Below are 25,381 nucleotides of genomic sequence, written 5' to 3'. Positions count from 1 at the left end.
TACTAAATAGTTATTTTGTAAGTGACAAGCCCTAACAAGGCAAGACCTAATAGTCTTTTAAGTATTTAATAGGAAAGAGCTTTCACCAGGTAGATCATATCTTATGGTCAAACATTGTAACCTTAACACGTTAACTTTATTATTGCAATAGTGAAGATTTTTAGGTTTCATCCCCACCCCAATTTACCTTCATCTTGAAGAGTTTCTGGGTAACCAAATTAGTGTGTTATGTGTTGAACTATCATGGATGTGATGAACTTAATTTATGTTTCAGCATTATAGTTTTAATGATGAATTAGGTAAGATTTAATAAAATTGATTTTGAAGTCAAAAGTTTAAGATCTTGATTCGCCCCCCTCTCAATATCTTGTTTCCTATATATATATTCCAACAATACTATGAAAAAAGAATTGAGAATTGATTTCATTCACATTTCCATGATTATTGGTTGAAATAGTAACATGTCCATATTCTAGAATAAATGTATATTGAATCTATGTGTCAGCTATCTTATTTATGCTTAGATAGTATATACCATTCAAGGTTGTGACATGTAAATAAGTAGGCCTTGGTTTCTCATTCTTAAAGACACAAATTTGCATCTTCTCTACCATGTAATTTAGCTATGCCCTTAAGGATTTGATTTCTTACTTTGTATCTTTACATTATGAGACATTTTTAGAAAATTATATGGCTTTGTGTGGCTTCTTTTCTTCCTATTAAAGATATGATTCTTGTTTTTTGCATCTCTATCTCAAGATCTCAACTTGCTCTCACAACTTGAGGACTTCTTCACCCAACAATTTATTTGTCTTCTTAAATTCTTCAATTGGGCCTTCAAAAGAAGAAATTTCTCCCATTATTGAAGTTGGTGTTGTAGAATGAGGTGGACTAAATCTCATCAGTGGTGATATTGATCGTAAGTTATTTTTTACCATATACTTGAAATAACTAATTTTGAATGTATTTTTTGTTAATCAAATAAGTTTGAGATAGTAATGCCCTCCAATTGTAAAAAACAAGGTACTTGGGATAATTATTCAAACCTCTTACCATTCTTATTATCTTAGTTCTTTACTTCCAAAAAAGGAAATTGTGTCTTGAGACCTTTTCTTTCTTATTTTTCTAGTCTATCTCTTATATCAATCAAATTCCTAGCAATCATGTTTCATTTGTTTCTATTATAAGATACTATTTCCACTTTTGATGCTTTCTTCAATTTGACAAAATAAGAATCACATACATGGTGTGGTTTATTTGTATTTGGAGTCATTGTAGACTTCATGGCCTTTCTACAGATACATGAATGGTAGTGATCTAAACCACAATTATAGAAATGGTGATTCTTTCTTTTAAATCCAAAATATTTCTTGAATCTTAAACATACCATTTGATATGCTCCTGAAGCACACTTGTCAATGCATATGGCTATAGTGAAATCATAGCCATACGACATTTTCTTGACATGCTTATCTTTTAAAGCCTCAACTACTATGGGTTTTTTGTTATCTTTTACATTACCATGGATCAACTTTCTATTAGCTCTTTTATTCCAAGTAAAACCATAATTTTTTAATATCAAAGATGCAACATAGTCTACTCATAAAGATATCTCCTTAAATACTTCATCTACTACTTTCCCTTCTATAGAACAAGATAACTTGTTATTTGTTGACATTGCAGTAATGTTTGTTATTAGTGACATACACTTATTTAGATTGTAAGTATCTACCAAGCACATTATATAGTTATAAAAGTTAACCAAGCATTTTAGACTCTATCGAGTTCTACAGTTTCTACTGAGTCCAAAAAGTAGTATTCAATTTGTGTTGAGCGGTAACTATAATGTTGGTGATCAGTAGTGTAAACTGAGCTTTGTAAGGTTTATTGAGTTCCTTAGTGCAAATTGATTTGTGCAGTGCTTACTGAGTTTATAGTTGCAGTGATGTGAGTCTAGTATTAACCAAGCAACTCAATGTCAACCAAGTGACTTAGTTTATATCGAGCTCATAGTGTTAGCATTTATAGAGCTATGTAGTCAAAATCAAGTGACTCAGTTTATATGTCGAGTTTCACAATATTCAATGAGTCACCAGTGCAAACCAAGTTCAAGACTAGTGGAATTGATCAGTATGGATTGAGCTTCTATTTCTACCAAGTGCATGATGATGCCAAGCATTCCTAGTGGATGCTAAGTATCAAAGCCTCACTGAGCTAGTCTTCAGAACTTGAGTTCCTACAGTTGGGCCGACTTTGTGTATTTTGTGTGAACTTGTATTGTAGCCAAATTTATAATTGTGTAATTTGGATTGGTATATATGTAATTTATGTGTATCATATCCAATGCAAAGTATGAAGTAATGTAACAAGCAGAGAAAAGCAGAAGAGTGAATAACAAAGGCTACAATAGTATTTAGAGAAGCAAAGATTTATCTATCACAACAAGGTGATCATTACACTAAAGGAATCTCATTAAGAAAACCAAGTTGCAGATCAGAGATCAACTACTATTTCATCCTAATAGGTGGATTACTTAAATTCTTTCACAAGGTAGACCTAATAGTCTTTTGTAAATCTCTTTATTGAGTGCATACTTCAATGTATGTTTGTAAATCCTTTTGCAAGGTGGACCTAGCAATCCTTATTGCTCCTAACAAGGAAGATGATCAAAAGTGATCATTGTAAGCCTTAACAGGACAAATTTATACTACACTACCAAAGCTTGTGGGTATCATCCCTAGCTTAGTTTTACTTTCTATTTGGAAGGTTTTTGGGTCACCAAATTGTGTGTCAAAAGTGTTATGAATTCTTTTATGTTTTTAGTTTCTCATGCATGCAATTAGATTAGAATACACATGAAGGATTAATTTCCAATTAAGGATTAAGTTTTAGTGGTTACTAATTCACCCCTCCCCTCTTAGTAACTTAGCCTATCATATATATTTCCAACAATTGGTATCAGAGTTTTGTGGTTCTTAGGAAAGAGGTTTAACAGCTTGAGCAAAGATCAAAGGTTATGGATGTATTCAGACTTGACAAGGTGTCATGCCCAAATTTTCTTGAACAAGACACACCCATACACACATACAATAATAATAATTTTCAAATTTATTTCTTGGAAACAATTTAAGAAATATTTAAACTAAAATATATTCACAGTATTGAAAAATCCTTTCAAATATTACAATCATAATTAGATCCTTACATCAAATTACAAATTACATGAAGATCTACTTCTGATCTTTTACAATACATAACTTTTACATTATTCATAATAAATAATCTTCAAATCTCTAATAGAAAAATAAAAAATTTCCAAGCTTTTCTTCAACACATATCCATTTAGAAAACCTATACAAAAAAACCCTGTAAACCATGGAGAGCTCACCTCCCAGCCTAGGTCTCTAAGAGACCACCCACCGAGATTGGAGAACCAAGACCAATCGGGTAACAATCAAACACACACATATAAATCAACAATACAAGATACAAAATTTAACACTCTTTTTGAGCTTATACAATAGGTTACCAAAGGAACCAATAGAATGGGTGAAGGTGTGCCTAAAAACTCTGAGGAGAAGCCAAATATAGAAAACCAAATTTTCCTTCACAAGGCATACAAAATAGATACCAACTCTCACAAAATTTCTCACCTTATCACCCCCAAAGTGCATAACAAAGTAGTGGCACATGGAGCCCATACTACATGCTTATCCCTCTTCCTTCCAGGGAAGAGACTCTACACTCATGGGATAGGCCCAACTAACCCCTTCACCCAAAGGCCACTTCTTCCCTCCCAAGGGTGAGTGATGTCCTTCCACACCCATAACATCATACTCTCAAAAATAAAATGAAAATAAGGCAATAAAAATTCATCCACACCTAACAATACAACAGGAACAATGAACAACACATATTTGCATCTGTAGAAAAATCTACACATCTTTTATTCAGAAAAACAATACAACACATCATTTTCAAAACATGGAAAAAGCTCCAACCTTTCTCCAAGCTATGGTAAATGAACTGATTTGAGAAGAGCCCTCTATCCTTCCTTAATCCAATCTCCAAAACTGAAAATCTCTAAAACTAGAGAGTGGGTGAATGCCAACTCTATTTTCGAATTTCCCTCTAAAAGAAAGATACTCCTAACTTTTCTCCATCATAAAAGAGAACAAACACTTTAACTCCACCTAATTTTCCCTATTTTGTTGGAATTATCAACTCACTGGAGATATGGTGGGAATTTGGGTAAGTCTTCTTCCATTTTCGTAATACTTAAGAAATGAAATTTTAAAAGTGTTAGAAAAGAGATTTTAACTCTAGTAAAGCCAAAACAAAAGCCCTAACATATAGTACTAACATGTAGGTAACTTAATTTCACTAAAAGAACACTCTAAGGCTCAAACAAAGCCCTCTAAAGTCACCCTAAACTTGAAATCCGAAATTTAATGCAAAGAGATAAAAACTTAAACATTTATAACTTGTTAGGAATAAGGTTGGGTGTCTTTTGCCAATATCTCAACCTGACTTGCCACTTAAACACTTAATAATACAAGTGTCAAGTGACACTATAAATATACATTTAACATTATGAGTGGAAAATCAATTTTCACAATAAAGAAATCTAACCTAAAAAATTCATTCACATTACATTCACAAACTAAAATACTTAACAATGAGGTTAAGATCTCTTCATTAGATCTAACCTTGGCAATCTCAATTAATACAAAGGTATAGTCTTGGTTCTCCATTTTACCATGGATATTTCCTGCACACTCAAACCACATATCAATAGTCCAAGATAAATAAAACATATGTACATATAAATCCTCAATCAATTCTATATTCATAATTAAATCAAAACATAAGGCATTTCTCAATTGAATAACATTTTTCCATTTCTAACCATTGTGCATATATAATACTACCATTATCGAACTAAACATGATATGACTCTTTTATATATTCCATCTAACATTTATATTCAAAAATATCTTCCTACTCATTAATAAAATAAACAACCAAGCACATGAATGTAACTAATCATCAAGCATCATAAATAAGTTCTAACATCCTAAATGATTACCATAAAATAAAGTGTCCCATAGTATCAAATAGTCTGAGTAATAGTCCAAAATAGTCCAACATATAATAAGGTCTCAAAATATAAAGTATTTGCAATGCAAAATATCAAGTACCTAAAATGCAAATAAATTGCTATAATATGCTATGATGGGCCAAGGTGAGGCCTCACATCCTCGCCCCCTAGGCATGAACCTCCTCCCAGAGTTCATCAACGAGGTATGGGTATTGAGCTTTCATCTATGTTATGTCCTCCCATGAAGCCATGACCTCATCATAACAATCCCACTAGACTCTACCCTAGTCTAGCTCCCTGCCTCAAAGTGTTAGGGTCCGTCAGCCCAAAATATGAATGGGCTTGAGAGCTAGGTGTTCGTCCAACTCCATGTGCAAGGCATCCCAATCTATAATATGAGAAGCATCATAAATATACTTCCTCAATACTAAAACATGAAACACATCGTGGATGCATAACAGGATAGGTGGCAAAGCTAAATGGTAGGCAATTGGTCCTATCCTCTCTAGAATCTCAAACAGTCCAACAAAACAAGGTGCCAAGTTAGAACTCTTTCCAAAATATATTGGACTCTTGTGCGGATGCACTCTTAGAAAAACTCTATCACCAACTATGTACTCTTTGTCTTCCCTCTTAGCTTTAGCATAATTTTTCTATCTATCTTGAGCCTCCCTAAGACATTTCCTAATCAAATCTACATGTTGCTTCATGTCTCTGACTAACTGTGGTCCAATGGATGCTCTATCCTCAATCCTATCCCAACTCAAACGAGTCCTACAAGGTCTACCATATAAGACCTGATAAGGAGGCATACCTATAGAAGTATGATGGCTATTATTATAGGCAAACTCCACAAGATGAAGGTACTCCTCCCACTTGACCTAATGGTCCATCACATACATTTGCAACATATCCTATAATACCTAATTAACCCTTTCTGTATGTCCATCTGTCTGAGGGTGATATGTTGTACTAAAATTAAGACTAGTACCCAAAGCTATTTGAATTTCACTCCAAAATGAAGATGTGAATAGAGAGTCTTGATCAGAAATGATCTTACAAGGGATGCCATGAAGTCTAACAATGTCTCATAAGAACACTTGTGCTACTATTGGTGCTGTAAAGATAGTACGAATAGGTGAGAAGTGGGTGACCTTAGTCAAAGTATCAACTATCACCAAGGTAGCATCATGACAAAGAGAAGACATAGGAAGGACAACAATAAAGTCCATAGATATCACATCCCACTTACACATAGGTATCTCATGTGGCTGTAAAAGTCCCCCTAGATGGTTGCGCTCTGCTTTCACTCTCTAACACTCAAGACATCTAGCAATAATATCAGCAATTTGTACCCTCATCCTAGGCCAAAAATAGAACTGTCTCAAGTCTGAATGGAACTTCTTGACACCAAGATGTGTTGCATATGGTGCTTGATGAGCCTCTAAAATGATAAACTCTCACAGCTCACCTGAAGAAGGTATATAAATGCATCCTCTATGACATAAAAGCCCATTAGGCTCCAAAGAATAGTTTACAAACTTTCTCACTAGGGGTCTCTAAGAATGTGTAATCTGAAAAATCTCCACATATAACTTATCCTTGATCAAATATCATAAGATGTGCTCTTTCAAATCTATGGTAGTAGTCATAGAAGATATCATATGTCATCTCCTACTCAGAGCATCTGCAACCACATTCTCCTTGCCCTTGATATAATGAACATCAAAATCATACTGACATAAGAACTCCATCCATCTTCTTTCCCTACCATTAAGGTTTGGTTGTGAGAAGATGTATTGCAAATTGTGATGATCTAAATGAAGCTCAAAATGGTGAGCTAAGAGAAAATGTTTCCATCTCACTAAAGCATGAACTACTACTGCAAGCTCTAGGTCATGAGTTAGATAATTCAGCTCATGAGTCTTAAGCTTCCTAGACTCTTATGCAATAACTCAACCATCTTGCATAAGAACTACTCCTATGCCATCCAAAGAAGCATCTATACACACAACAAAATCCTTTGATGGGTCAAGCATTGCAAGTATTGATGCACTAGTGAGAGCTCTCTTGAGGTCTTGGAAGGCTCTCTCACACTTCTCTATCCACTTGAACTTATTTCCCTTCCTCTGAAGAGATGTAATGGGATGAGCCAATCTAGAAAAACCTACAACAAAGCATCTATAATAAATAGACAATCCCATGAAACTCCTCACCTCAGTAACACTCGTGAGTGATGTCCTTCCACACCCATAACTAATGCAGAGTATGCAGCAAAAGCACCAACTACTCTTCCAACTCCAATCAGCACTTTAACTTGCTTCCAACCTCCAAAAAGCAACTAGGTTTCTTCCAAGGTTAATGACTGACCCAATGGGCTTCTAAAAAAGGTAGACTCTACCTCAAAGTAGATTCCACTTCACAAGCCCAACCCTCAAACCTAGGGTTCACACACAACTTGGGACAATCACACCTATTAGGGACTCCCTAACACCAAATAGGCCTAAAATGGCAAATACTTCTTAAATTGGGTTAGAACTCCATAACCATGATAGAAATGGTTCTTACTGACTCAAAACAATAAGAAAACCCCCACAATGAAGTTTCTCAACACCCAACACTAAAAATTACAAATTGTTACCAGCACTTTTATTAGGACAATTCCTAGTTTCAATGGTCAAACTCCAAAAAAATACAAAGAACCATCCAATATTTTCACATCACCAAACACCCTTTAACTACTCCTATGAGATTTCAAAAGATCAATTACCAACTCTACTCCAGCATCAAGTTATACCTGCATTGTGTCACAGTCCTAAATGGCCAGTTTAGGCTGGGTTACACGAAAAGCATAAATAAATGGGTTCAAAGACTTGGTTCAACCCCTTGGATCTCTTCTAAACCTTTTATTTGTCCTTCTACACCCTTCACTTGGGTCAAATCAATCAACTTGGGAGCATGATCCTTCGTTTTTCTTCAAAGCTAGACTAGACATAAGACTATGTTCAGCCTAGGGCTTGCTGGTAAAAATAGGTACCCAACTCCTACAGCCCTGAAACTCTGCCATCTTCAAGTGACCTCTCCTAACTTGAATTCGAAAAGGCGGCATTGAAATTCCACAGTGGATTTGCAAGTTAGGAGGCCATCTTGTTGAAACCCTCAATGTGCAGCAATTTCAGACCTACCTCTGCTAAAATAGGTATAACTTTTAACCCAAAATAGATAAAAACTTCAAACCAATTGCATTAGAATTCTGACTCAGTCCTCTTTCCAAAAATATAAGATTTGTACCACTAAAATTCTGTACAGGCCGTATAGAATAAAAAATAGAAAAAATTGCAGAATTTTTGAGTTTTATTCACTAAATGTTGTCCACTCGTCTGTACCGTGGCCTTCCCCATGTGTGGAGACCTTAAATAAGTGTCTTCCAACAGCTATAACTTCCATTTGGATGGTTGGAAGACCATACAACTTCCTTTTTTAAGTTTGACAACAAATTTGCAAAAATTGCTCTTTAGCAACTTTTTGCATTTTGCAACTTTCTTGCACCTTTGTACTTTTTTTTTTCACACCTTCAATTCAAACATGTCCTAATGACTCAAATCCACCTAAAACATCCTAAAAGTAGTAAAATACTCAAGAATGCATAAATAATGACTCCTTGGTTACAAATGGTCACTTGGCTTATAACCACACCAATATGCCATTGTACCTTACAATTGAGTCTTCATTACAAATAAGGACCAACTTCATTCCTAACAACTCTAACATACTAAACACATTGAATTCATGCTTAAGAGCCTTAGATTCCCTACACCATACTCCTCAGGCTAAAAAAACTCAAGTCTCTTGAGTTGGTAATGTGGAAACATTGTATCCCATCTTCTTTATAGCTGATTCAAACAGCCAACTTGCATCTTCAACTGGTTTACCTGTCCATTTGATGAGGTAGCCCATGTACACCTTCTTCCTAGTCCTTTCTCCTTCTCTTTTATCCAAAATACTTTCAATAGTGACTACCCCTACCTTGGGAAGAGAGTCCATGATCTCTTTATCTACTATGGTTGATTCAATGCCATTGTTTTCAGTCTGAGAACCTCTGTAAGGATATAAATCAGAGACATTAAATGTATTGGAGAGCCCAATGTTTGGTGGCAACTCCACCTTATAGGCATTGTGTCCATATTTTTGCAAGATCCTAAAAGGACCTATTTTCCTCATCATCAACTTAGTAAACTTACCTTTAGGAAGCCTCTCCTTTTTAAGGTTCACCATAACCAGATCTCCTATTTCAAATTGAAGATCTCTCCTCTTAGTATCTGCTGCTTCCTTATACTTCATTGTCACTTTTCCTAACCTATCTTTGACCTCTTGATGAATTTCCTTCATCACCTCAGCAAAATCGCATGCTTGAGCACTGGTTCTTTCCATAGATTTGACATCTCTGACCTCCATTACTCCACTAGGATGAGTGCCATAAATAATTTGAAATGGGCTCAATCCGATTGTCCTATTCACTGAATCATTATAAGCAAACTCTGCTTGTGCTATGATTGAGTCCCAAGATGATCCATGTTCCTTAGTAAGGCATCTTAATAGGTTGCCCAATGATCTATTAACCACCTCCGTTTGGTCATCCGATTGTGGATGGTATGCTAATGAAAATGAGAGGTCTGTACCAAGTTTTCTCCACAAAGTCCTCCAAAAATGCCCAAGAAACTTAGAATCTCTATCAGAGACTATGGATAATGGTAATCCATGTAGTCTTACTACTTCCTTGAAAAAGATACCTACAATATAAGATGCATCATGACTGGTTTTACATGGCAAAAAGTGTGCCATCTTGGAAAACTGGTCTACTACAACACAAATACTATCATAGCCCTGCTTGGTCCTCGGCAATCCAAGTACGAAGTCTAAACTTATAGCATCCCAAGGCCTATTTGGTATAGGTAATGGTGTGTACAGTCCTTCATTGGAAGTCTTCCCCTTTGCCTTTTGACAAATCACACAAGTCTCTACAAACTTCCTTACATTAGTAGGCATCCTAGGCTAGTAATAAAATCTTCTTACTAGTTCAAGGGTCTTGTCCAATCCAAAATGACTAGCTAGACCCCCACAGTGCTTCTGCTTTATAATGTTCTCCCTCAAGGATCCTCTAGGGATGCATAGCTGACTCCCTTTGAAGAGAAATCCTTCTTGTAGCATGAAATCTGCATAAATGTTGTAGTACTGCCCTGTCATATCCCTGCAAACTTGATAAGCTTCTTTGAAGTCTTCATCACTTTCATACATGTCTTTTATGGAGTGGAATCCTACATTCTCCAACCTCATTTCTTGAATGGTCAAATTTATTCTACTAAGGGCATCAGCAACCTTATTTGCCTCCCCTTTTTTATGCTTAATAGTGAAGGTATATGATTGAAGGTACTCCATCCATTTCACATGCCTATGGTTCAACTTTTCTTGTCTATTCAAGAAACTCAATGCATGGTTATCTGTATAGACAATAAACTCCTTGGGCAATAAATAATGTCTCCATTTTCTTAGAGACTGAACCATAGCATACAATTCTAAATCATATGTAGAATATCTTTGTTTTGCTTCATTTAACTTTTCACTAAAGAAGGCTATTGGTTTACCTTCTTGACTTAGGACTCCTCCTATGGCCCTATTACTTGCATCACATTCAATAGTAAATACCTTCTTGAAATCAGGTAGAGCAAGGATGGGTGCATCTGCAACCCTTTTCTTCAAGTACTCAAAGGACTGATCAGCGTCTCCTGTCCATGCAAATTTACATTTTCTTCCACCCTTGATTGTATCAATCATAGGGGCACACACATTACTGAAACCTCTAATGAACTTTCTATAAAAGCTTGCCAAACCATGAAAGCTCTTTACCTCACTTGAATTCCTTGGTGTAGGCCAGTTGAGGATTGCTTCCACCTTTTCTGGATCCATCTTGAGGTTTCCCTTGGAGATGACAAAACCTAGGAACGCCAACTCTTCTTTCATGAAGACACATTTACTCAAATTTATCTTCAATTCCTTCTCCTTGAGTTTCTTCAAAACCAATTCCAAGTGTGTTAGATGTTCCTCTTTAGATTTGCTAAAAATCAATATATCATCAAGATAAACAACAACAAAATGATTGATGAAAGGTTCCAAAACTTCATTCATGCATCTCATTAATGTACTAGGGGCATTAGAAAGGCCAAAGGGCATCACCATCCATTCATAAAGTCCCTCATTAGTTTTGAAGGCAGTTTTCCATTCATCTCCTTCCCTTATTCTGATTTGGTGGTAACCGCTTTTCAAATCAATCTTGGAATAGTACCTTGCCCCTCCTAGGTGATCCATCAAATCCTCCATCCTAGGCATTGGGAACCTATATCTGATGGTTATCTTGTTTATGTCTCTTGAGTCCGTGCACAACCTCCATGTACCCTCCTTTTTGGGTGCCAACAAAGCAGGGACTGCAAAAGGGCTAATGCTCTTTCTTATGAACCCTTTTGCAAGCAACTCCTCAACTTGTCTTGCTAATTCCTTGTTTTGTTCTGGTGTCAACCTAAAGGTAGGCTTATTAGGAAATGTAGAACCTGGAATAAAGTCAATACAATGACTTACCTCTCTAAATGGTGGAAAGGTATCAGTAGCAGGGTCTGAAATAACTTCCTTGTATCTATCCAAAAGTTGCCTCACTTTCTTGGGTTCCACATTCCTTATTCCTAATCTGCCTTCCTCCTTTTTATCTTCTTGTCTTGGTTTTACTACAATGTCAAAGCATGGTGTGTTCTTCACCTTGAGAGTCTTCAAAAACTTCTTCTCCCCAACCACCATCACACTAGATGCATGTTGAGTTTCATTTCCATCTTCTAGCAACGGTGTCATAGTGTACTCCTTCCCATTTTTGGTGATGATGTAGACATTATTCCTCCCATCATGGTTGGAATTGACATCATACTGCCATGGCCTACCTAACAAAAAATGACAAGCATCCATATGTGAACATCACAAACAATTTGGTCCTTGTACTCCCCAATTTGAAATTCAACATTAACTTGTTCATTAACCACAACTTGTTGCTCCTTACTTAACCATGAAACTTTGTAAGGGTTGGGATGAGGTGACCTCTTCAATCCAAGCTTATTTACCATCTCTATTGATGCAATATTATCAGTTGAACCAGAATCAACAATTACCTTACATACTTTACCTTTTACCTTGCACAAGGTCTTGAATAAGGTCTTCCTTTGGGGAGGTTCTTGTTCTGCAATTGTCTTCAGCAGGGTTCTATTGAACATTAAAGATTCCCCTTGCTCTGGATCAGCATTCCCTCTTGCTCCTTGGTCACTTTGTGCATCCTCTTCTTGAGCCAAGTGGATTCTTCTATCTCCTTCTTGACTGTTGCTGCCCCCTTTCTCTAGACACCTAGAGGATCTATGCCCTGTTTGATTGCAGGTAAAATACCTTCCAGTGAATACCCTTGGAGTCCTTCCTCCAAATATTCCTCTCCCATTAGGTTTCCTACCTCTAAATCCTCCTCTAGGATTGGATTCTCCATATTATTTTTCTTGACTGCTGCTAGGTTCACCTTAAGACCTATTAGATGAACCTCTGCCCCCAAATCTTCCTCCACCTTTGTTACTTGCTCCTCTCCCTCTTCCATGGGAATCACTTCTCCTCTTGAGTTTCTCCTCAATCTTGAGGGCCATTTGATAACATTGGTGGATGGTCTTCGAATTAAACAAAACTAGTTCATCCTTGATGGAGTACTTGAGTCCATTCAAGTATCTTGCCAAATTTTGCTTTTCACTTTCAGGAACTTGAGCCCTTAGAGTGAGTTTATGAAACTCCTCTGTATATGCTCCTACATCCAAGTCCTTTTGCCTGATACTTTGCAACTTTTGATGCATTAGGACCTCATAGTCCTCTGGTACAAATTGTTTCTTGATCTCTGATTTCATTCTCTTCCACGTGGCTATGGGTGCCTTCTCTTCCTCTATTCTCTCATTTTGAAGAAAATTCCACCAAGGGCAGATCCTTTCATCTTAGACTTAGCCACCTTTATCTTTTGGTTTTTTGGCACATTATCACATTCAAAGTGATTTTCAAGTGCTTCAATCCACACCATGCATTCTTCTGGATTCAACTTACCACTGAACATAGGTAGGTCTGATCTTTGATCCTTTCTTCCTACCCTTTCTAGGGCCTCCAACATGGCTCTTTGATCCGCAAGCATTTCATCTCTAACCTGCCTAGGCTCTCTAACTTCAATCCTTTCTTCTTCTCCTTCAAAGTCTTCCATGACTCCTCTAGCCATCTTGCCCTTCAATTTTTCCAATTCTTTTTCAATGCTTCTATTTTCTTCCCTTATTGCTCTACTTTCTGCCATTTGTTCTTTGACCAACTTGGCCAATTCCACATTTGTGATCCTAAGAGGTATCTCCCTCTCTCTTTCCTCATTATCTGACATCTTTCCTCTCCAATCAGGCTATTAGTGGCTCTGATACCACTCTGATATAGAGTATGCAGCAAAAGCACCAACTACTCTTCCAACTCCAATCAGCACTTTAACTTGCTTCCAACCTCCAAACAGCAACTAGGTTTCTTCCAAGGTTAATGACTGACCCAATGGGCTTCTAAAAAAGGTAGACTCTACCTCAAACTGGATTCCACTTCACAAGCCCAACCCTAAAACCTAGGGTTCACAAACAACTTGGGACAATCACACCTATTAGGGACTCCCTAACACCAAATAGGCCTAAAATGGCAAATACTTCTTAAATTGGGTTAGAACTCCATAACCATGATAGAAATGGTTCTTACTGACTCAAAACAATAAGAAAACCCCCACAGTGAAGTTTCTCAACACCCAACACTGAAAATTACAAATTGTTACCAGCACTTTTATTAGGACAATTCCTAGTTTCAATGGTCAAACTCCAAAAAAATACAAAGAACCATCCAATATTTTCACATCACCAAACACCCTTCAACTACTCCTATGAGATTTCAAAAGATCAATTTCCAACTCTACTCCAGCATCAAGTTATACCCGCATTGTGTCACAGTCCTAAATGGCCAGTTTAGGCTGGGTTACACGGAAAGAATAAATAAATGGGTTCAAAGACTTGGTTCAACACCTTGGATCTCTTCTAAACCTTTTATTTTTCCTTCTACACCCTTCACTTGGGTCAAATCAATCAACTTGGGAGCATGATCCTTCATTTTTCTTCAAAGCTAGACTAGACATAAGACTATGTTTAGCCTAGGGCTTGCTGGTAAAAATAGGTACCCAACTCCTACAGCCCTGAAAATTTTCCATCTTAAATTTCCCTCTCCTAACTTGCATTCCACAAAGCAGCATTGAAATTCCATAGTGGATTTGCAAGTTAGGAGGCCATCTTGTTGAAACCCTCAATGTGCAGCAATTTCAGACTTACCTCTGCTAGAACAGGTATAACTTTTAACCCAAAATAGATAAAAACTTCAAACCAATTGCATTAGAATTCTGACTCAGTCCTCTTTCCAAAAATATAATATTTCTACCACTAAAATTCTGTACAGGCCGGACGGAATCGAAAAAAATAGAAAAATTGCAGAATTTTTGAGTTTTATTCACTAAATGATGTCCACCCGTCTGTACCGTGGCCTTCCCCATGTGTGGAGACCTTAAATAAGTGTCTTCAAACAGTTATAACTTCCATTTGCATGGTTGGAAGACCATACAACTTCCTTTTTTAAGTTTGACAACAAATTTGCAAAAATTGCTCTTTAGCAACTTTTTGCATTTTGCAACTTTCTTGCACCTTTGTACTTTTTTTTTCACACCTTCAATTCAAACATGTCCTAATGACTCAAATCCACCTAAAACATCCTAAAAGTAGTAAAATACTCAAGAATGCATAAATAATGACTCCTTGGTTACAAATGGTCACTTGGCTTATAACCACACCAATGTGCCATTGTACCTTACAATTGAGTCTTCATTACAAATAAGGACCAACTTCATTCCTAACAACTCTAACATACTAAACACATTGAATTCATGCTTAAGAGCCTTAGGTGCCCTACACCAATAACATCATACTTTCAAAAATCAAATGAAAATAAGGCAATAGAAATTCGTCCACACCTAGCAATACAACAGGAACAATGAACAACACATATTTTTGTATCTATAGAAAAATTTACACATCTTTTATTCAGAAAAAACAATACAACACATAATTTTCAAAACATGGAAAAAGCTCCAACCTTTCTCAAAGCTATGGTAAATAAACTGATTTGAGAAGAGCCCTATATCCTTCCTTAATCCAATCTCCAAAATCGAAAATCTCTAAAACTAGAGAGTGGGTGAATGCCAACTCTATTTTCCAATTTCCCTCTAAAAGAAAGACACTCCTAACTTTTTTCCATCATGAAAAAGAACAAACAATCTAACTCCACCTAAGTTTCCCTATTTGGTTGGAATTATCAACTCATTGGAGATAAGGTGGGAATTTCGATAAGTCTTCTTCCATTTTCGCAATACTTAAGAAAAGGGATTTTAAAAGTGTTAGAAAAGAGATTTTAACTCTAGTAAAGCCAAAATTAAAGCCCTAACATATAGTACTAACATGTAGGTAACTTAATTTCACTAAAAGAACACTCTCAGACTCAAACAAAGTCCTCTAAAGTCACCCTAAACTTGAAATCCGAAATTTAATTTAATTAAAACCTTCATAAGATATTTTTATGCAACGGGATGAAAACTTAAATATTTCTAATTGGTTGGGAATAAGGTTGGGTGTCTTTTGCCAATATCTCAACTTGACTTGCCACTTAAACACTGAACAACACAAGTGTTAAGTGACACTATAAATATACATTTAACATTACAAGTGGTAAATCAATTTTTACAAAAAGGAATCTAATCTAAAACATCCATTCACATTACGTTCACAAAGTAAAACACTTAACAATGAGATTAATATCTCTTCATTAGATCTAACCTTTGAAATCTCAATTAATATAAAGGTATAGTCTTGGTTCTCTATTTTGCCATGGATATTTCCTGCACACTCAAACCACATATCAGTAGTCCAAGATAAATAAAACATATGTACATATAAATCCTTAATCAATTCTATATTCATAATTGAATCAAAACATAAGGCATTTCTCAATTGATTAACATTTTCCCATTTCTAACCATTGTGCATATATAATACTACCATTATCAAACTAAACATGATATGATTCTTTTGCAACATTTCATGATTTTCATATATATATATATATATATATATATATATATATATATATATATATATATATATATATATATATATAAAATCCATCTAACATTTATATTCAAAAATAACTTCCTACTCATTAATAAAATAACCAACTAAATACATGAATGTAACTAATCGTCAAGCATCATAAATAAGTTCTAACATCATAAATGATTACCATAAAATAAAGTGTCCTGTAGTATCAAATAGTCCGAGTAATAGTCCAAAATATTCCAACATATAACAAGGTCTCAAAATATAAAGTATCTACAATGAAAAATATCAATTATCTAAAATATCTTGAACTATTGATATGTGGTTTGAGTGTGCAGGAAATATCCATGGTAAAATAGAGAACCAAGACTATACCTTTGTCTTAATTGAGATTGCCAAGGTTAGATCTAATGAAGAGATCTTAACCTCATTGTTAAGTATTTTACTTTTCAAATGTAATGTGTATGGATGTTCTAGATTAGATTCCTTTTTGTGAAAATTGATTTTCCACTCATAATGTTAAATGTATATTTATGGTGTCACTTGACACTTGTATTGTTAAGTGTTTAAGTAACAAGTTAGGTTGAGAGATTGGCAAAAGACACCCAACCTTATTCCTAACTAGTTAGAAATGTTTAGGTTTTCATCTCCTTGCATAAAAATATCTTATGAAGGTTTTAATTTAATTAAATTTTGGATTTCAAGTTGAGGGTGACTTTAGAGGGCTTTGTTTGAGTCTTAGAGTATTCTTTTAGTGAAATTAAGTTACCTACATGTTAGTACTATATGTTAGGGCTTTAATTTTTTCTTTATTGGAGTTAAGGTGAGTTGATAATTCCAACCAAATAGGGAAACTTAGGTGGAGTTAAAGTGTTTGTTCTCTTTCATGATGGAGAAAAGTTAGGTGTCTTTCTTTTAGAGGGAAATTGGAAAATAGAGTTGGCATTCACCCACTCTCTAGTTTTAGAGATTTTTGGTTTTGGAGATTGGATTAAAGAAGGATAGAGGGATCTTCTCAAATTGGTTCATTTACCATAGCTTGGAGAAAGGTTGGAGCTTTTTCCATATTTTGGAAATTATGTGTTGTATTGTTTTTCTGAATAAAAGATGCATAAATTTTTCTACAGATGAAAATGTGTGTTGTTCATTGTTCCTGTTGTATTGATGGGTGTGGATGAATTTCTATTACCTTATTTTCATTTTACTTTTGAGAGTATGATGTTATGGGTGTGGAAGGACATCACTCACCATATTACAAGTGAAGTTGACTGCTAGGTTTGAAAATAAATAAAATATATGTACATATAAATCCTCAAACAATAACTAATCATCAAGCATCATAAATAAGTTCTAACATCATAAATGATTACCATAAAATAAAGTGTCCCATAGTATCAAATAGTTTGAGTAACAATCCAAAATAGTCCAACATATAATAAGGTCTCGAAATATAAAGTATCTTCAATGCAAAATATCAAGTATCTAAAATGCAAATAAACTACTATGATATGCTATGATGGACTAGGGTGAGGCCTCACACAAGGCTATTAATAATGAGAAGCTAGGTATGGAACTAGCTATTGGACAACTCGAGAAAGCAAAGGAGCAACTCTCTCAATCTCTAAAAAGAAGAAAAGATCTTATAATTTAGATGAATGATTGAGTCTATGTTGAAAAAAGAATTAAAGACATCCATTTAGAAAGAAATTTAGATGAAGCCAATGATGCAATCAAGGAACTATTGGAAAAGAATAGCTCACTTCAAGAAGAAGTAAGAAAATTGAGAAGAGAACAAGAAATTCAATTAGTAAGATTGTGTGAAGTCATGGAAGAGAAAAATAAGATAAAATAAGAGATAGAAAGAAAGAACAATAAAATTCAATACCTATCTCTTCAACAGATAGACTTCATTGATCAACTCACAAATGCAAATAAAAAACTCATTAATCTAATATTAGAGAATGAAAGATCACAGGATGATCTAAACACTAAATAGAAAACCAATGAGAGCATGATGCAATCTCAAGCAAACATTAATCAATTGAATGATTAAAGTCATTATAGAAAAAAAAGGAAAAGCATGAATTGGATATACAAAAGAAGGTGAATCATCCAAGCAAGGAGCTCAAAAGAATCAAAGACCTACTTGTTGTCATTGTGGTAAGATAGGTCATACATCAAACAAATGATGGAGCAATTGGAAAGCTAAATTCAATGGAAAATTCTATAATTTTAATTAGCATGGTCATTGGGCTAATGAATGCAAATAAAAACCTAGATTTGAAGGAAAATATCACAAATGTAAGAAACATGGGCACAAATATTTAGAATGAAAAACTAAGATATTGAACCCAGTAGAACAAATTGTAAAAGCTATATTTAGTTGGGACTATAACACTTGGTGTAGATGTCAATACTGTGGAGAATTTGGACACATTGGAATGAATTGTGTGAAGCATCACATGAGGACAAGGGATACTGCTAGAAGATGTTTCATTTGTACAGAACTTGGTCATCTTGCCAAGAACTATATTAATACTGGAAGAGTTGAATATGAAAAGAAGGCAAAATTTGATAACATCATAAAGTAGATGAGATAACAATGGGTTCCAAAATCTTTTGAGAATGCAAGTCTGAGAAATGATGAACATGTCACTTAAGAATTGAGTGACTCCAAAATTTCCACTTGATCTCTTAAAGGAGAACTAGAACTAGGATTCTAAAGAAGATAACTCACATTAGTTCTAGTCAGGACAATGAAAGATCCATAGCATCATACAAGATGCAAATGGATCACAAAGTATTCAAATGATGCAATTCATTACCAAGTAAATTTAGATTACAAACCTTACCGAGTGAGGTCAGGTTATAAGACCTTGTCAAACTAGGTCGAGAGCAACTAAGCTTTCTATGGTTACCAATTCATGGATGACTTTGTTGAGTATTCAATACAAGCAAAGTGGATGATAGTTCATCATTTGAGTGAACAATTTTACCAAGGCATTTATGGTAGTCGAAAGGAGAATTTTGTTAAAAATGGTTGAATCAAAGTCATTTCTCACTGCAAATTTTAGGGCATTCAAGTGATTAGAGTGAATCAGTATTGAAGATTTTTACATTCAATCAAACCCTACTAAGTATTAATGGCATCCATTACCAAAAAATCAAAAAAAGGGTCAGATATGTTAGTTCAAGGCATGGAATAGAAGGTGCCAATTTTTAAGTTGATTCCTACCATTGTAGAAACCCTAGATCTAAGCAGAGCTTAATCGCAAATTCCACCAAAGATAATGTTGATCAATGATATTCATTCACATTTTAAGTGTGCAATTCAATACATTGGAGCTTTGGAAATGGGTGAATCTTTGAACGAGTTATGTGTGAATGGTGTGTTGAAACCAGAACATCAACATCTTGAAGAAAAATATTTAACTCATATTCTGCATATGCCACTTGATTTTCAAATAAAATGGATAAGATTCATTCTCAATCATGTGCACAATGGTCATCTATGGTTGGAACAACCAATTTTGATAACCAAGAAGATGATCCATAGGATCATCGGTCTTCCTATGTTGGCAAAAGTGAAAAAAACCAAAACCCTAAGTTGAATCAAACTAGAGAAGAAAACTTTTATCGAGTGGGATGGAAGGGGAATGAAGATTAGCTATGTTATAGACATGGAATTGAAGTTTAGGATAGATGTCATCACTCACAAGATATACAATTCAAGCAAACTCAATAGCATGTCATGTAAAGTAGTGGATATCACTTACAAGGTGGTCAAAAAATAACATATCACTTGACCTTGCCGAGTTGATGTTGAACCAGTTCAACAAGAACATGGAGAGTATAAGAACTTCCAAGAACAAGCTTTGTAAGTTCAATTCACTTTTGACTTGTCTATTTTTCTATGTGCAAATTTTTTTCCCATCCAAAGATATAGTAGTATGGAGGAAGGATGTGCCTGTTCTTTATTAGATTAATGAATATATAGCTGAAATGAGAGAAAACTATGTGAGTATTATGGACAATTAATTTGACACATTCAAGGAAAAGATGAATAAAAAATTTAGGATACCCAAGATACTTGTTGATGATTACAAAGATGATTTTTTTTTATGGTTGATAGTGACAAAGTATATATTTAGGCAGTTAGGCCAAGAATTGTTTGGGTTAAGCCTCTTGGATATGAGGTTAACATTGATGAAACCAAGGACATTATTTAAGCAATGGTTAATGAGCTTGTTGACCCAAATGCTACATATTTTGGAACTTATGATGAAGCTAAAGCAAGAATCAAATTGGAAATCAAACTCCCTCAAGTAGTCAATAAAGGGAAGAAGTGAATTGCTAAATTAAAAACCAACTCCACTCTTCTGTTGACTGAAGGAAAAGGAGATGACATTGAATATGATGAAGCAAAAGATGAAGAGAAGTTAGAGGATAAAGAGCCTATAAAGAAGAAAGGTAAGATTATTGTAACCAAGCCTACAAAGACATCTAGTACTATGTTTACAAGAAGATCATCTAGGAAGAAATTGGACAAATAAGGATGAGATGTAATCTTTAAAAGGCCTCCATCCACCTTCCAAGAAAGACTAAAAGATATAGAGTTAGGATTAGGCATACCAAACTTCAAAGCACTGAAGTATGAGACCAAGACTATAGAGGACCAAAATCAAGTAGAATATGTATTAATGTCTAAAATGGGTAAGTGGAAGTATTCCTCAAACTAGCTTGCTCAACAAATTTTGAGTGATCTAATGGAGAAGATCAAGCCAAGATGGGAGAATGCCATGAAAATTGCTAAAGACATATCTGAGTAGACCTTGAGGCAACTCATGCCAAGTTTGAATGATAAGGAGGTAAAGGAATCTCTGAAGAAGAATGAAGAAAAACTTACCTTGATATTCAACACTTGTCTTATATTGTTGAATTACATTGAACATGTGGTAAAGAATGCTACCAACACATGGAAGATCATTTATATTCTTCACAAGCAAAGTGATTTTTTTGTCAATTTTAGTGACAAGGATGATGATGAGCATGAAAAAGGTGAGGAAATTAATGATGAAGAAGTTACACATTTTGACAATGTTGATGATGGGGAAGAGGAATAGGGACAAGAAGCTACTGAGGAAGACTTATTTGAAGTAAAAAACAATAAAGAGATTGACTTAGAGAAAAATTTTGTAGTGGTCATTGCCTCACTTCCTCATTCTCTAAGCCAAACAATAAAAACATCAAGCCCTAAGAAAATCTATAGCAAAATTGATTGTGCCAAACACTATAAGTACAAGCACTTAATCAATCTTTGCACCTGTCTAGCTCAATACTTCATTGAAAAAAGTGGCAAGCACTTCATCTACTGAGCAACCAACACTTTCCTCTACATCAGTTTTGTTTACTCTAGGTATTTCATCAATTGGTATTTTGGTAATACGTGCAATATCTACTTTTATAGCTAGTCCTGCCATTTCTACTATTGTTTCCATTCCTAGCATGCAAATAATAAGTGCAAGGACAATTGAGACCAAGTCTCAACCAAGTATAAATTTTTTGGTAAAGGCAAAGAGAGGGAAGAGGATATTTATCTTGATAAAGAGATTGTTATTCCAAATTTGAACATCTCAAATCTTAATCATAATTAGATGCATATTTTTGGAGAACTTTTTCAAAAGAAAGCTAAGTAGGAGAGGCTTAGAGAAGAAAGAAATAAGGAATTTCATATAATTGAATATGCAAAGAATATCCCAGCTGAGGCACTAAACAAAAAGGTTGACACTTCTTAACCAATTTTGAATTAGTTAGTAGAGGTAGTCCAAAAATTCAATGATGTTTTGAATGGACAAGAGAAATTGTTGTAGAGAACTGAGAAGAAATTTGAGAATAAAGTTTTGGAACTTATTGCTCAACAAATTTCTATTCATCAAGTAGAATTGTCTACTATTTTAGGCTCGTTGAAGGCCTCTTGTAATAATGTATCTTTACTATTTGGTAAACTCTATGACATTTCAATTTTCACCAAGGAAATAAGAGATAAACTATCAAAGATTGATGAGGATCTAAAGGTAAGTGCACAACAGTTGCAACTTGACCCAAGTTTCAACTCTGCCCACTGCACAAAGATTAGATTCTTGACTGATATGTAGGCAAAATTGCTCAATGAAGAAGCTAGAATAAGAGCTACATTGATATACATTCAGAGAATGATTCTCCCACACATGGATGATTCTAGAAACATATTGCACATTCCAAAACACTCATCCATGATAAAAAATTCTCAATTGTAGACCACATGATAAAACTATCAATAGAAGTGCAGATTGCATTGCACACATGGAAGGTGTTTCAAGAGAATTGGGACAAGACAATGACACTAATCCTAAAGGTACATGCAAATTTCTTTTCACATTTTGGCATTATTTTATAGTATAGATAACATACATCTTTGGCATTAATGTCAAAAAGGAGGAGAAGATGTATATTATCAGAGGAAGTCTACATAAAAGGGGAGAAAATGTATATATTAGATGTGAAAAGATGTACAGTATATTGTATATTATGTATGGGTGAGCATTATAATATAATGCATGAATAGACACTCAGAGATACATCTCTTACTAAAGCAATTTTGAAAAATCCAAAAATAGAGTACTCTATCAAGTTGGAGACACAAGGTAATGAATAAAAATTGTTCTTGAACATTTTGAATACAGTTTTGACTGATAAGTGTTTTTGTCACTAATGCTTAAGGGGGAGATTTTTGACATTACAATCATGTTTGTTATTATTGACATACACTTATCTAGATTGTAAGTATCTACTGAGTACATTGTATAGTTAACAAAGTTAATCAAGCATTTCAAACTCTACTAAGTTCTACAGTTGTTACCGAGTTCAAGAGATAGTATTTAGTTTGTGCTGAGCAGTTACTACCAAGTTGGTGATTAGCAGTGTAAACTAGCTTTGCAAAGTTTACTAAGTTCCTCAGTACAAACAAAGTTGTGCAGTGCTTGCTAAGTTCACAATTGTAGTGATGTGAGTCTAGTGTTAACTAAGTAACTCAATTTTAACCAAGTGACTCAATTTATATTGAGCTTTTAGTGTTAGCATTTATTGAGCTATGCAGTCAGAATCAAGTGACTCAGTTTATATGCCGAGTTTCACAATATTTGTCGAGTCACTAGTGTAGACTAAGTTTAAGACTACTTGGAACTGATTAGTATGGACCAAGATTCTACATCTACCAAGTACATGATGATGCCAAGCATTGACAATTGATGTTGAGTATCAGAACCTCATTTAGCTAGTCTTTCGAACCTGAGTTCTTGTAGTTGGGTTGATTTTGTATATTTTTTGTAAACTTATATTGTAGCTAACTTTGTAATTATGTAATTTGGATTGGTATATATGTGATCTATCTATATCACATCCAATACAAAATATGAAGTAATGTAACAAGTAGAGAAAAATATAAGAGTGAATTACAAAGGCTACAACAATATTAGGAGTAGAAAAGATTTATCTATCACAGCAAGGTGATTGTTACACTCAAGAAATATCATTTAACAAACCAAGTTGTAGATTAGAGATAAGCTACTATTGTATCCTAACAGGTGGATTAGTTAAATCTTTTCACAAGGTAGACCTAATAGTCTTTTGTAAATCTCTTTACCGAGTGCATATGTTTGTAAATCCTTTTGCAAGGTGGACCTAGCAGTCCTTATTGCTCCTAATAGGGAAGATCATTAGAAGTGATCATTACAAGCCTTAATAGGCTAAATTTATAGTGTAGTACTAAAGCTTGTGGGTATCATCCCCAACCCAGTTTTACTTTCTATGGTCACCAAACTAGGTGTCAAAAGTGTTATGAATTCTTTTATGTTTCCAATTTCTCATGCATGCAATTAGATCAAAATACACATGAAGGATTAATTTCTAATTAAGGATTAAATTTTTTTGTTACTGATTCACCCCTCCCCTCTCACTAACTTAGCTTATCATATATATTTCCAATAGCCATCAGCTTAGGGATTTCCAAGATGGCCATAAATAGTACTTTCAATTGTAAAGACTTAACAAGAAGTTTTGAGGCCTATAATTAGACTATGACCACATGTAATTATTGAAAATTTTAATCTATGAGTGTTAACACACATGTTTCTATGATCTTTTTCTCTTTATTCACATGACCAACTTGACCTTTGTCTCCATCAATCCATGTTGCCTCTGAAGTTTTACAACACATGCATGGGAAAGAAGCTAATGTTTGGAGTGTTCAAGTTATGTTTTATATTCTTTTAAGTGATGTGACCCCTTTATGGGTTGGTTAGTATCATGGAAAATTCTATACTTTTATATATATTTTTAATATAATGTTTATAAGTTTGATTAAAATAATGATTACAAACAAAAATAAAGAGAGGCTTTTTTATGCTATCTTGGAAGGGCATATTGACTTTGAAAGTGCACCATGGGTATCTATATTAGTTGTTGCAAAAGATGTGATCAAGAAGATGTTGAATCAGGACACATTAGAATGTCTTAAAACTTAATACATTTTAAATAGGTATTGTTCTATTTAATTTAAATTATCCTAAGGCTAACAAGTAGAATATTCATTTTCTTTGCAAGAGCAATAGATTCTAAATAATTATACCCTAGTTCTTATAACCTGAGCTTATAAGTTCATCTTGTGTGTCTAGAATTTGTGATATTATTGTTAATTTTTAATTTTGCTAAAAAAATCTATGTCAATGCAAATCATACATGGGCTAGAGAAGATGGTGAAGCACCCAATAGACCCATTAATAATACAACATTGACTAGGTTGAAGGAATTTATGAAAATGAACAAGCTTATATGGTTTTCTTTCAAGATATGCTTATTTCTTTATTTATATGGACTTTGATGAAACATGTAGGACATCCAATAGTTTTTGTATTACCTGATTATTTTGGTATAATTGGTCATGTGACAAGAAAAAGACTATCAA

General features: G+C 34.6%; 1 pseudogene; it reads right to left on the bottom strand.

The window, feature by feature from the left end:
- Positions 1-374: 374 nt before the first annotated feature.
- On the bottom strand, positions 375-24,634 carry LOC149538788 (PH, RCC1 and FYVE domains-containing protein 1-like; annotated as a pseudogene).
- Between the last annotated feature and the right edge of the window lie 747 nt (positions 24,635-25,381).

The sequence above is a fragment of the Cupressus sempervirens genome, chromosome 9 (genome assembly GCF_028749045.1).
Source record: "Cupressus sempervirens isolate cs-2001-9-10 chromosome 9, ASM2874904v1, whole genome shotgun sequence".
In the NCBI taxonomy this organism is placed as follows: domain Eukaryota; kingdom Viridiplantae; phylum Streptophyta; class Pinopsida; order Cupressales; family Cupressaceae; genus Cupressus; species Cupressus sempervirens.
This window is presented reverse-complemented; position numbering and strand designations above follow the sequence as displayed.